At 44.0% G+C, this 10,121-nt stretch overlaps 1 long non-coding RNA gene across 1 annotated transcript; it reads right to left on the reverse strand.

The window, feature by feature from the left end:
* Positions 1–454: 454 nt before the first annotated feature.
* On the reverse strand, positions 455–2,362 carry LOC108442982. The gene is made up of 3 exons (XR_005129750.1): positions 2,275–2,362; positions 1,838–1,886; positions 455–751 (listed from the first exon to the last, which is right to left on the reverse strand). It is a non-coding gene; the product is annotated as an uncharacterized LOC108442982 (long non-coding RNA).
* Positions 2,363–10,121: the final 7,759 nt, after the last annotated feature.

Raw genomic sequence — 10,121 nt, forward strand, 5'->3', positions numbered from 1 at the left:
ACGTCCTCTGTAATCGTTAATGATCTCGCCTCTATTCCCTCGCTCCACTCTAGTCTGAAGAGTTCCTCTCTCATCTAACCAGGCAATGACTTTCTTACTGCCGTCTCTGCGTCGCCAGACACCATCATCCATCGTTAGTTTCTCTCCGGCAGGGTTTACAGAGACTGCAGATCTCCAGAAATGGACCTCGGTCTGCACATTTAGGCCTGTCAGCTCACGCAGAAGCTTCTCAGCAAATTGAGGATTACCTCCAAGATAACAGCCCACCAAGCTGAGGGTCTGCACATGTCCCTCAACAATCACCATGGCAGAAACAACCTTAGCAAGGTCCTCAGGAGTGTAACCACCAAGTCTGGACATCCCATCGGGTCCTTTGCTGCCATGGCCGACCAGCACCACTCGACTTTTCTTTGTCAGATGAACTTCAGAGCCGCTGATCACATGTAGGGTCCCGTTTTGGTAGCTTAACAATGTTGACTCAGAGGGATGTTTCTCAAAAAGGAATGAAGCAGACTCAACAACGACTGGATCGTCCTCCAGGATGACTATGTTTTGGTGGTCAAAGGTGGTTAGTTTGTGGTTAAATGTGACATTTACCTCCAAATATGGAGACCAGCCAAAGTTAAGCTTGCTTGATATCTCAAGAGAGCTGAATGAGAGCTTCCAAGGAAGTTCTGGACAGTGTTGACCATTTCCAACTGAAGAACATGTTTGTGGGGAAATGAAAGTAATGTCTTTGGCTTCTTCTGGCCTTTGGGTAATAAAAACAGAGTTCTGCTTATTAAAACCATAATTTCACTGGCTGACATCATAGCATGAAGTTTTAATCAAGCAAATACTGTGCAAAGAGACCACCCTTCACGCACAGTGTCTCACAAAAGTGAGTGCACCCCTCACATTTCTGCAAATATGTTATTCTTAATAATCTTTTCATGGGATAACACTATAGAAATGACACTGATAACTTAAAGTGGTCAGTGTGCAGCTTGTTTAGCAGTGCAGATTTACTGTTCTCTGAAAAGAACAGTCATTAATGTCGAAATAGCTGGCAGCACAAGTGAGTACTCACTTTTGTGAGATACTGTATTTAATTTCCAGCTTAAACAGCCATTCAATGTATTTATTTTTCAGGAGATATTTCTGAGGATATTAGATATAAGATGATCCACTTGCACAAAGCAGGGAAAATCAATTTGAAAGTTTCCAAAACTGGAGTTAAAAAAAAACAATTAAAAGCTCAGAGAAAATGGGGCTCCTAACAACCACCCGGAAGACCTTGTAGATGACCCAAAACTGCCCCATCAGATAAACAGCGCTGAAAGCTTTGATCTCTGAGAGAGAGGAGAAGATCAAGCTGCTTCAGATCTGAAAACATCCACAGGTGGTTCTGTCCGTCCTTCCACTGTGAGAAGACCACTCAGCGCTGTGGGTCTGAAAGGACGTGTAGCTGATCAAGAAGAACCTCACTGAGAAAAGGAAACGGACACACCAAACAAAGAAGCTGGACGATGGACTGACCACCCCAGAGTCCAGACCTCAGCACCACTGAATGGGTTTGATCGCTTCAGAAAAGAATGAAAGCTGTAATATAGGCAAGAGTGGCTCACTAAAACACTGAAAAATTATACTGTACTTTGCTGTTGAGATATAAATAATATATTTACTTGTTATCTAGTCTGATCTCCTGACAATGGAAAAAAAAATATTTAATTGTCTTTACTGGTAATTAAATAAATGAAGTGTGGTCTGACTTTTGCACAGTCCTATATGTCTGCATACAGCAGAGGCTCAGAAAAATGTTATGCATTGTGGTCAAATACAAGAGAAGAGCTCTTACGGTGGAGCGCAATACGCAGGAGCAGCACACCAGCTTCTTTGGTTTATGCCTATGAGAAGAGGCATTGAGTACATGTAAGTGACCAGCAGGATTAAAATAAATGATCTAATCAAATATGGTACAAAATGTAGTTTGTTCATGCATTACACTAGAGCATTTGCAAGAATTACACAGACGATAATTGGCTTTCGCCACCACACTGTTACAAAATAATACATTCCATGTCGTCCTTATGTTTCCCAAACACTGTACAAAGCAGATGAACCGCGCTGATGTGATCCAATACACCTCAATTCAACAATCACCACTATAATGTTGCAGAAGGATTGAATACATTTACAAGTAATCTTTAGTATCGCAGCAACAGCTTTCTCCAGCATAATGCCCAAGAATTTACTTAAACAAGTAGCTTTTACAATACAAGATAGTTACATTACCTCCATAAGCAGGTTGTTGGATCAAGGCACAAAATATTGGGAGAGTAAAAAGAGAGAAAACCTGCAGGGCCTTCATTCTGGTGTCTTTTACAATGACTGGACTGTTCATTCATAGTCACAGATAGTCTCACACATAGGCAAATGACCTCCCTTCCAGGAGCCACTATCTGAACAATGAGCGTATGTGAGTTTAAGTGCCCCTGACAGTCATAAATTGATATCTGCATGAACGTTAGAGAAGATAAGGAGCTCTCCAGCACAGAAGGTACATACTTATACTGTTCTAGTCCTTACAGTGGAGCTAGCGGGTTTGTAGAGAGGACCATGTTTTTTTTGGTTCTATGCTCCACCACAACTGAAATAAAACAATGACCAGACTGTCAGGTTTCATTTGAGGACATGTCCATATCAGGTGTAGGAATTACATCCCTTTTCTATACACAGTTCTCAAAATGTAGGGGACTAAATGTAGTCAGACGCTTTTTCAAAGTTACATCAACGTGAGGTTTCAAGCAACATTAGTCCTTTAAAACCTACATGAAACTAAACTGCACTTGCACAGTTGCATCCTGAAACTCACTCGAAACTCGGCCACAACAGTTGCAAGCATCTGAACTTTACGAAACAAGTTTCACGAAACAGCATTATGTTGTCACACCAAACAGCATACTATAACGGCGGTCACAAGAAGTGTCGACTGAAGCTGAACAGCCCTATCATTGCTCGTTGTTCAGATAATGGCTCCTGGAAGGGAGGTCATTTGCCTACATGTGAGACTATCTATGACCATAGTCAGTCAGAGTCGGCAGTCACACATCCAGTACAAGAATTGTGAGCACAGGGGTCCCACAGGGCTGTGTGCTGAGCCCCCTTCTGTACACACACACTTCACTTATGGCTGTGTGGCCTCCCAGAACAACACCAGCATCATCAAGTTTGCTGATAATACTACAGTCGTTGGACTGATCACTGGTGGGGACGAGACGGCGTACAGGAAGGAGGTGGCTGAGCTGGTGGCCTGGTGTCATAACAACAATCTCTCCTTGAACGCAGACAAGACCAAGGAACTGATTGTTGATCCAAGGAGGAAGCGGGAGCTACACACACCCCTGTTCATTGGTGAGACTGAGGTGGAGAGGATGAAGACCTTCAAATTCCTCGGCATCCACATCAGTGAGGATCTCACCTGGTCTCACAACACACACCTCATCAGGAACTCCCAGCAGCGACTGCACTTTCTGAGAAGGCTGAGGAAATTTGGCATGATTTTTTTTTAGTGAATATAATACTTATACAAATATCCATCCATCCATCCATCCATCCATCCATCCATCCATCCATCCATCCATCCATCCATCCATCCATCATCTTCCGCTTCTCCGGGGTTTGGGTCACGGGGGCAGCATCCTAAGCAATGAGGCCCAGACCTCCCTTTCCCCAGCCACTTCCACTAGCTCTCCGGAGGGGATTCCGAGGCGCTCCCAGGCCAGCTGGGCGATATAGTCACACCAGTGTGTCCTGGGTCTTCCCCGGGGTCTCCTCCCTGGTGGACTTGCCTGTGACACCTCCTGAGGGAGGCGTCCAGGAGGCATCCTAACCAGATGCCCGAACCACCTCAGCTGGCTCCTCTTGACGTGGAGAGGCAGCGGCTCTACTCCGAGTCCCTCCCGGATGACCGAACTTCTCACCCTATCTCTAAGGGAGAGTCCAGACACCCTGTGGAGGAAACTCATTTCAGCCGCTTGTATTCGCGATCTCGTTCTTTCGGTCATTACCCAAAGCTCATGACCATAGGTGAGGGTGGGAACGTAGATCGACCGGTAAATCAAGAGCCTTGCCTTATGGCTCAGCTCTTTCTTTACCACAACAGACCGGTAAAGAGCCCACAGCACTGCTGACCCAGCACCAATCCGCCTGTCAATCTCCCGCTCCCTTGTACCATCACTTGTGAACAAGACAGAACAAGACCCTGAGAAACTTAAACTCCTCCACTTGAGGCAAGAACTCAAGAGAAGGCTCTTATACTTATACAAATATGCCATGTATATAATACTTAAAAATGTCAGCACTCCCCTCAAGTAGCATTTGTCTGTTAATCGTAAAGACAATAGATCAACATTTTTCTCAGTGTAAATCTTGATTTACATCACATACTATAGATTTTCAGTTTGGGTTTAATAATATAGTACAGTAATCACAGTAAAGGTGAGATGCTGAGTGGTGTCACTGCTTCCCGATGCATCTGATGAGGCAGCCTGTAGCCGATATCGGGATTGGGAGGTATTATTTTAATTTTTTGTCCATCGTATGATACCCATCCCTATTAGCTGGCTAACTGTAGAGCCCTGCTGAAGACATCCCATGACTTGGTAAGGCGCAGGATCGAGATCATGCCTTCTTAAGCTGTGGTCAAGAATAGATTCTCATATCCATGTCCTACTCCTACTCCTACTCCTACATTATTTATATCATTTTTATTTTATTGTGGCAGTCCCCCTACAGTTATACAATTTATCCTCCAAACATTATGACTTTTCTTGATGTGCACTGGTGAAGGACTGTGACCTGCACACCTTGAACCCTGAAGATGAACAGATGATGCAGCGTAGGAGAAGTAGAGTGTGCCACGTTCAGGTACACATGTCTTCTATACATCCACATTTCAGCTCAAAAGGACACTCCAACGAAGCTGGTGCACCAGAAGTCTTGATCATACACTTGTAATTTGATTTTTCTGATTATTGCCATGTAGACCGAGCCAAACTCACTGATTCTTTCCAGCTGGCATGGTTATTATGTGGAATCTGCCATGTGCATGACTTCATTACCGCACTTGACTGTTACAAAGGCATCCGTTTAAACAAAGTCGTCTCGGCACAGAGGCTGAAAACCCTCAGCATTGCAAAATCTTCAGATCTTGATTTTTTAGCAGGGCATCAATAAATGTTGGTTTTGTTCACAAACACAGGCACAAAGATCCCTTGTGCCAACAAGACAGCCAGATTTACAGGGTTCAAAGAACTTTTGTAAGGCATTTTTGCAGATGTACTTTTCTATAGCCTTCTATTACGGGACGGTAGGGAGGCAGACACAAGTGCAGAGAGGAAAGCAAGGCTTTTAAATTAATTTAATGAGGTAATGGAGTTTGAATTGAGTGCTTGTATGCATTGGGCTTGAGGTGGCTCAGAGCCAGGCTCAAATCATTGATGTACTGATTGGGGTCTGAGGAGTCAACGTGAAGCACAGGTGAATGGGGGAGAGAAATGGCGGAAAAAGGCAAACAAAGGGGACGCTGGAAGCAGAGTGCTAAAACAATAGCTAACATAGAAAAAGTGATATAAAAGATCAGAAAATCAATAAATAAATAAATATTTTTGGGCTTTTGTGTAGTTTTGGAGCAATTTCTCTCTTTCCTTTTTGTTCAAATACCCACCAGGGTTAAGTACAATACTGATCAACCTGCTGTTTGCCACAGCCTTAAGTAGAGGAGTCACAGGTGTGTCAGGTTGGGCCTAATCAGCCCGAAGCCTTCTGGGAATCGGAGTTCCCTGTGCTTGTGATGCCTCGCCGCCATCACACCCTGCTGGTGGCTGGCGGCACAGCCTTCTTTAAACAGTATGCACTGGAATGGCAGCAGTAGTTGCGAGATTCATGAGTGTCTGAAATATTTCAGACTCACCACTGAGCCTTTCAACCTCACAAAGAACGATGGTCTTCTTCTTCCTTTGTAAGTCGGAGTCAAAGGGCGGCGTAACAGTTTGACAGATATTTTGATGTAGCGTCCAAGTGCAGGTTTACTGGTGGCTCAAGATCATGGACATCTAGAAAGCCACGTGCACTGGCAGGTAGATGTTTACGAAGTCTGGGGCAAAGCAAAAACCAAAACACAGGCAAAAATTGAGGACAAAAACGAGTAAAAGGTCAAAAACCAATAAAAAACTCAGAATACTGAAAAAATAACTACAAGACTTTGCAAAGGCAAACAGGGCAGTAAGGCTAGAAAAGAAGCCTCTATTCTGCTCAGATACAGGTGAGCAGACACTGATCATTACTGGGCGAGAGTGACCTCAGGAGGCAAGGAGGGGAATCCCCACAGACAGAAACAAAGTTAGACTTTAAATGTAGATCAGTAAAACTTGTCTGAGAAAGAATCTAGAATTAAACATATTTACATCAGGTGATACAAAAGTAAACATCTGTTTTTGCTTCTGGAGACCTCAAACCTTCCATAATATCTATTGATTATATCCATTTCTATTGATCATTGCTTAGATTTGTTGACTATTGATTTTATAATAGTAATTATTTTTGATTTTATGCATACAGGCCCTAAAAGATGTTGCCTGTTTGAATAAGTCAAAGATTTAAACTAACAAATAAATGGAGAAATAATAACACTTTCAGTGAAGGTTACAGTATTAAAGGATATTCTTGCTCACTCTAAGGACAATTTCTTTAAATCCTGACACTGTCGACACTTTCATCATGGAACAGTCTTTACTGGCTCAAGATTCCTTCAGTTTCCCACTGCCTTTAGAAACAAAGCATCATCTCTTTTGATTTTGCCCATTTCACCCCTCGCCCCTACCCTTTAGCCCTTGGTGGGGTGGGGTGTCCTGATTCTTGTTGAGATAGAGGGGTAGGGTGAAGTGTTAGGGCTACATGACCCTCCAAACAGAGGCTTTTCAGAGACTCACTCTAAATAGTGTTATGAGGGAAAAAAAGAAAAAGGCTGAAGAAGAGACCAAAAAAACCCACAAATGTGAGAATTAAACTTACAGAAACGACTGGATTTTCTCAGTTTAATGTCAGGGTATTGTGCCCCTTTTCCTCATAACAATCATAAAAAAATCTCTAGTAGGACGCTGGTGTCTCAGTAGCTAGCTATATTTCCCATTTCACCTTACATGATGCAGCAGTTACATTCTCCTGCCTCAGGGACACCATTTAAAGTGGAACCCCCTTTGAACCCCCTCTTTGAAGGCATATAACTTCCTAAATGTAACTAAAGCCCAGCAGTGAGGAGCTGAACTTTCCCCTCCTCTGCTGTCCCTGCAGACGGGCAGGGTCGCCTACAGAGCGGCGCTAGTAGCTGTTAATGAAGTGATGCTCTTTTATTAGAGGGTCTCATTTCAGAGGAAGATCTCAACCACTGCCCTGTAGCTCAGGAACAAGGGGCAACACTCGAAAACGAGGGGTAGGGGTGAGAAGGAGAAATGTAATTAGGCCTTAGACCAGCACACTCCCAACTCATTTTACAAGAGCTGCTTGATTATTTGTACCACCTGGGGTTTCAAACAGGTAAGTTAAGTGATACTTTTTAAATCCCACAAATGGGGAAATTCCACCACCGCATTTAACCCATCCGTGAAGTGAAACACCACATACACACTAGTGAACACACACACTAGGGGGCAGTGAGCACACTTGCCCGGAGCGGTGGGCAGCCCTATCCACGGCGCCTGGGGAGCAATTGGGGGTTAGGTGTCTTGATCGCGGACACCCCGTCTTGATCACGGATACCTCAGTCATGGACTGTCAGCACTGGGGATCGAACCAGCGACCTTCCGGTCACAGGGCCAGTTCCCTAACCTCCAGCCCACGACTGCCCCAAGAGGCCCACACCTTTACCTTTGCACCCTGTAAGATTCTTCTCTGGCTAGTCCCCTAGGTCAAAGGGGTCCGCCCTTTCGATTTTGATTAGGGAGGTTTAGTGTAGTTAGCTTTTGTTTCATTTCTGTAATGCAGTACTTTAAGTACCTTTGGTTTCAGTCCTGCCCTGTAATGGACTGGCGACCTGTCCAGGGTGTATCCTGCCTTTCGCCCGATGACCGCTGGGATAGGCTCCAGCTCCCCCCGTGACCCAGAAAGAGAAGCGGCTTAGAACATAGTGTAGCTTAGTGTAGCTAGTTTTAATAAAAGCTTCATAGGCTCTAGTTTCTGGTCCCTTGTGCTTTTATACATAAGTTCATTATAAGTTCATTGTTTTAGTGCTATGTGTTATCGATCCCACAGCGCCCTAGACAAAACACTGGGTTCTAACACTTCTACACTGCGAATTGGATTTTGGACCTGTTTATTTACTCCACTTTTTTCCTAAAGTTGTTCCACTTCTAGCTACAGCAGAGGGGGTAACCTTTGGAATAACGTTCCAGTCAATGTTCGGGGCTCAGACACATTGTCGTATGTCAAGGCTAATCAAGCCTTGGATGATTAGTAGTCCCGTTGTATAAAAGGTGCAGTCCAGGAAACTCTTGGACCTAGAGAATTAGGGTGAACTGAGATGTTGGTTCTGACATCTCGCCGTGGAATGGAGGAACGCTGACGTTTTACGGGCCCCTCGTGTCTCTGTTTCCCTCTGGCTCCTGCTTTGTAGTTAGAATGTTAAAGCTTGGCTAGCCAGAGTCACTGCATGCACTAAATGTACATACTGTGTACAGTGACTGGATTTCTTCTCCAAAGGCAACTGAACTGTATCTTTCCAAAGTGAGTAAATAAATAAAATGAAAGTAATAATAAAACCTTTAACATTGCCCAGCAAACTTACCCAGATTATGTATTGCATTTTGGGCGAGATTGTAGAACAGTATTGCTGGACTGTCCTACACTCATGTTTCTTTATCTGCCAGAGTGAATTCATAAGCCTGCATTGTAAACGGGACTGAGTCTCGGTTTTTGGCCCATCTTCAGTCCGAAATGGGAGAAGCCGGTTCAGTTCAACTGAGTAAGTTACTGCTTCGTTTATTTCTTCCCACTAGAGGGCGCCAGAGAGCGAGTCCTCAATGAATAGGGGTGAATGAAGCAAAAACAGAAATAGTTTCTAAACATTTGTTTTGGACATTTTTGGAATTTTGGAAAGTGGAAGACTGCTGATTGGTTAGTGTTACTGCTACTGAGAGCTGATTGGTCAGTGTAACTGCTACTGAGAGCTGATTGGTTAGTGTTACTGCTACTGAGAGCTGATTGGTTAGAGTTACTGCTACTGAGAGCTGATTGGTTAGTGTTACTGCTACTGAGAGCTGATTGGTTAGAGTTACTGCTACTGAGAGCTGATTGGTTAGCGTTACTGCAACTGAGAGCTGATTGGTTAGTGTTACTGCTACTGAGAGCTGATTGGTTAGTGTTACTGCTACTGAGAGCTGATTGGTTAGCGTTACTGCTACTGAGAGCTGATTGGTTAGAGTTACTGCTACTGAGAGCTGATTGGTTAGAGTTACTGCTACTGAGAGCTGATTGGTTAGAGTTACTACTACTGAGAGCTGACTGGTTAGAGTTACTGCTACTGAGAGCTGATTGGTGAGTGTTACTGCTACTGAGAGCTGATTGGTTAGAGATACTGCTACTGAGAGCTGATTGGTTAGTGTTACTGCTACTGAGAGCTGATTGGTTAGCGTTACTGCTACTGAGAGCTGATTGGTTAGAGTTACTGCTACTGAGAGCTGATTGGTTAGAGTTACTGCTACTGAGAGCTGATTGGTTAGAGTTACTACTACTGAGAGCTGATTGGTTAGAGTTACTGCTACTGAGAGTTGATTGGTTAGAGATACTGCTACTGAGAGCTGATTGGTTAGCGTTACTGCTACTGAGAGCTGATTGGTTAGAGTTACTGCTACTGAGAGCTGATTGGTTAGTGTTACTGCTACTGAGAGCTGATTGGTTAGAGATACTGCTACTGAGAGCTGATTGGTTAGTGTTACTGCTACTGAGAGCTGATTGGTTAGTGTTACTGCTACTGAGAGCTGATTGGTCAGTGTTACTGCTACTGAGAGCTGATTGGTCAGTGTTACTGCTACTGAGAGCTGATTGGTTATTGTTACTGCTACTGAGAGCTGATTGGTTAGCGTTAC

The sequence above is a fragment of the Pygocentrus nattereri genome, chromosome 27, assembly GCF_015220715.1.
Source record: "Pygocentrus nattereri isolate fPygNat1 chromosome 27, fPygNat1.pri, whole genome shotgun sequence".
NCBI classification, from domain to species: Eukaryota; Metazoa; Chordata; class Actinopteri; order Characiformes; family Serrasalmidae; genus Pygocentrus; species Pygocentrus nattereri.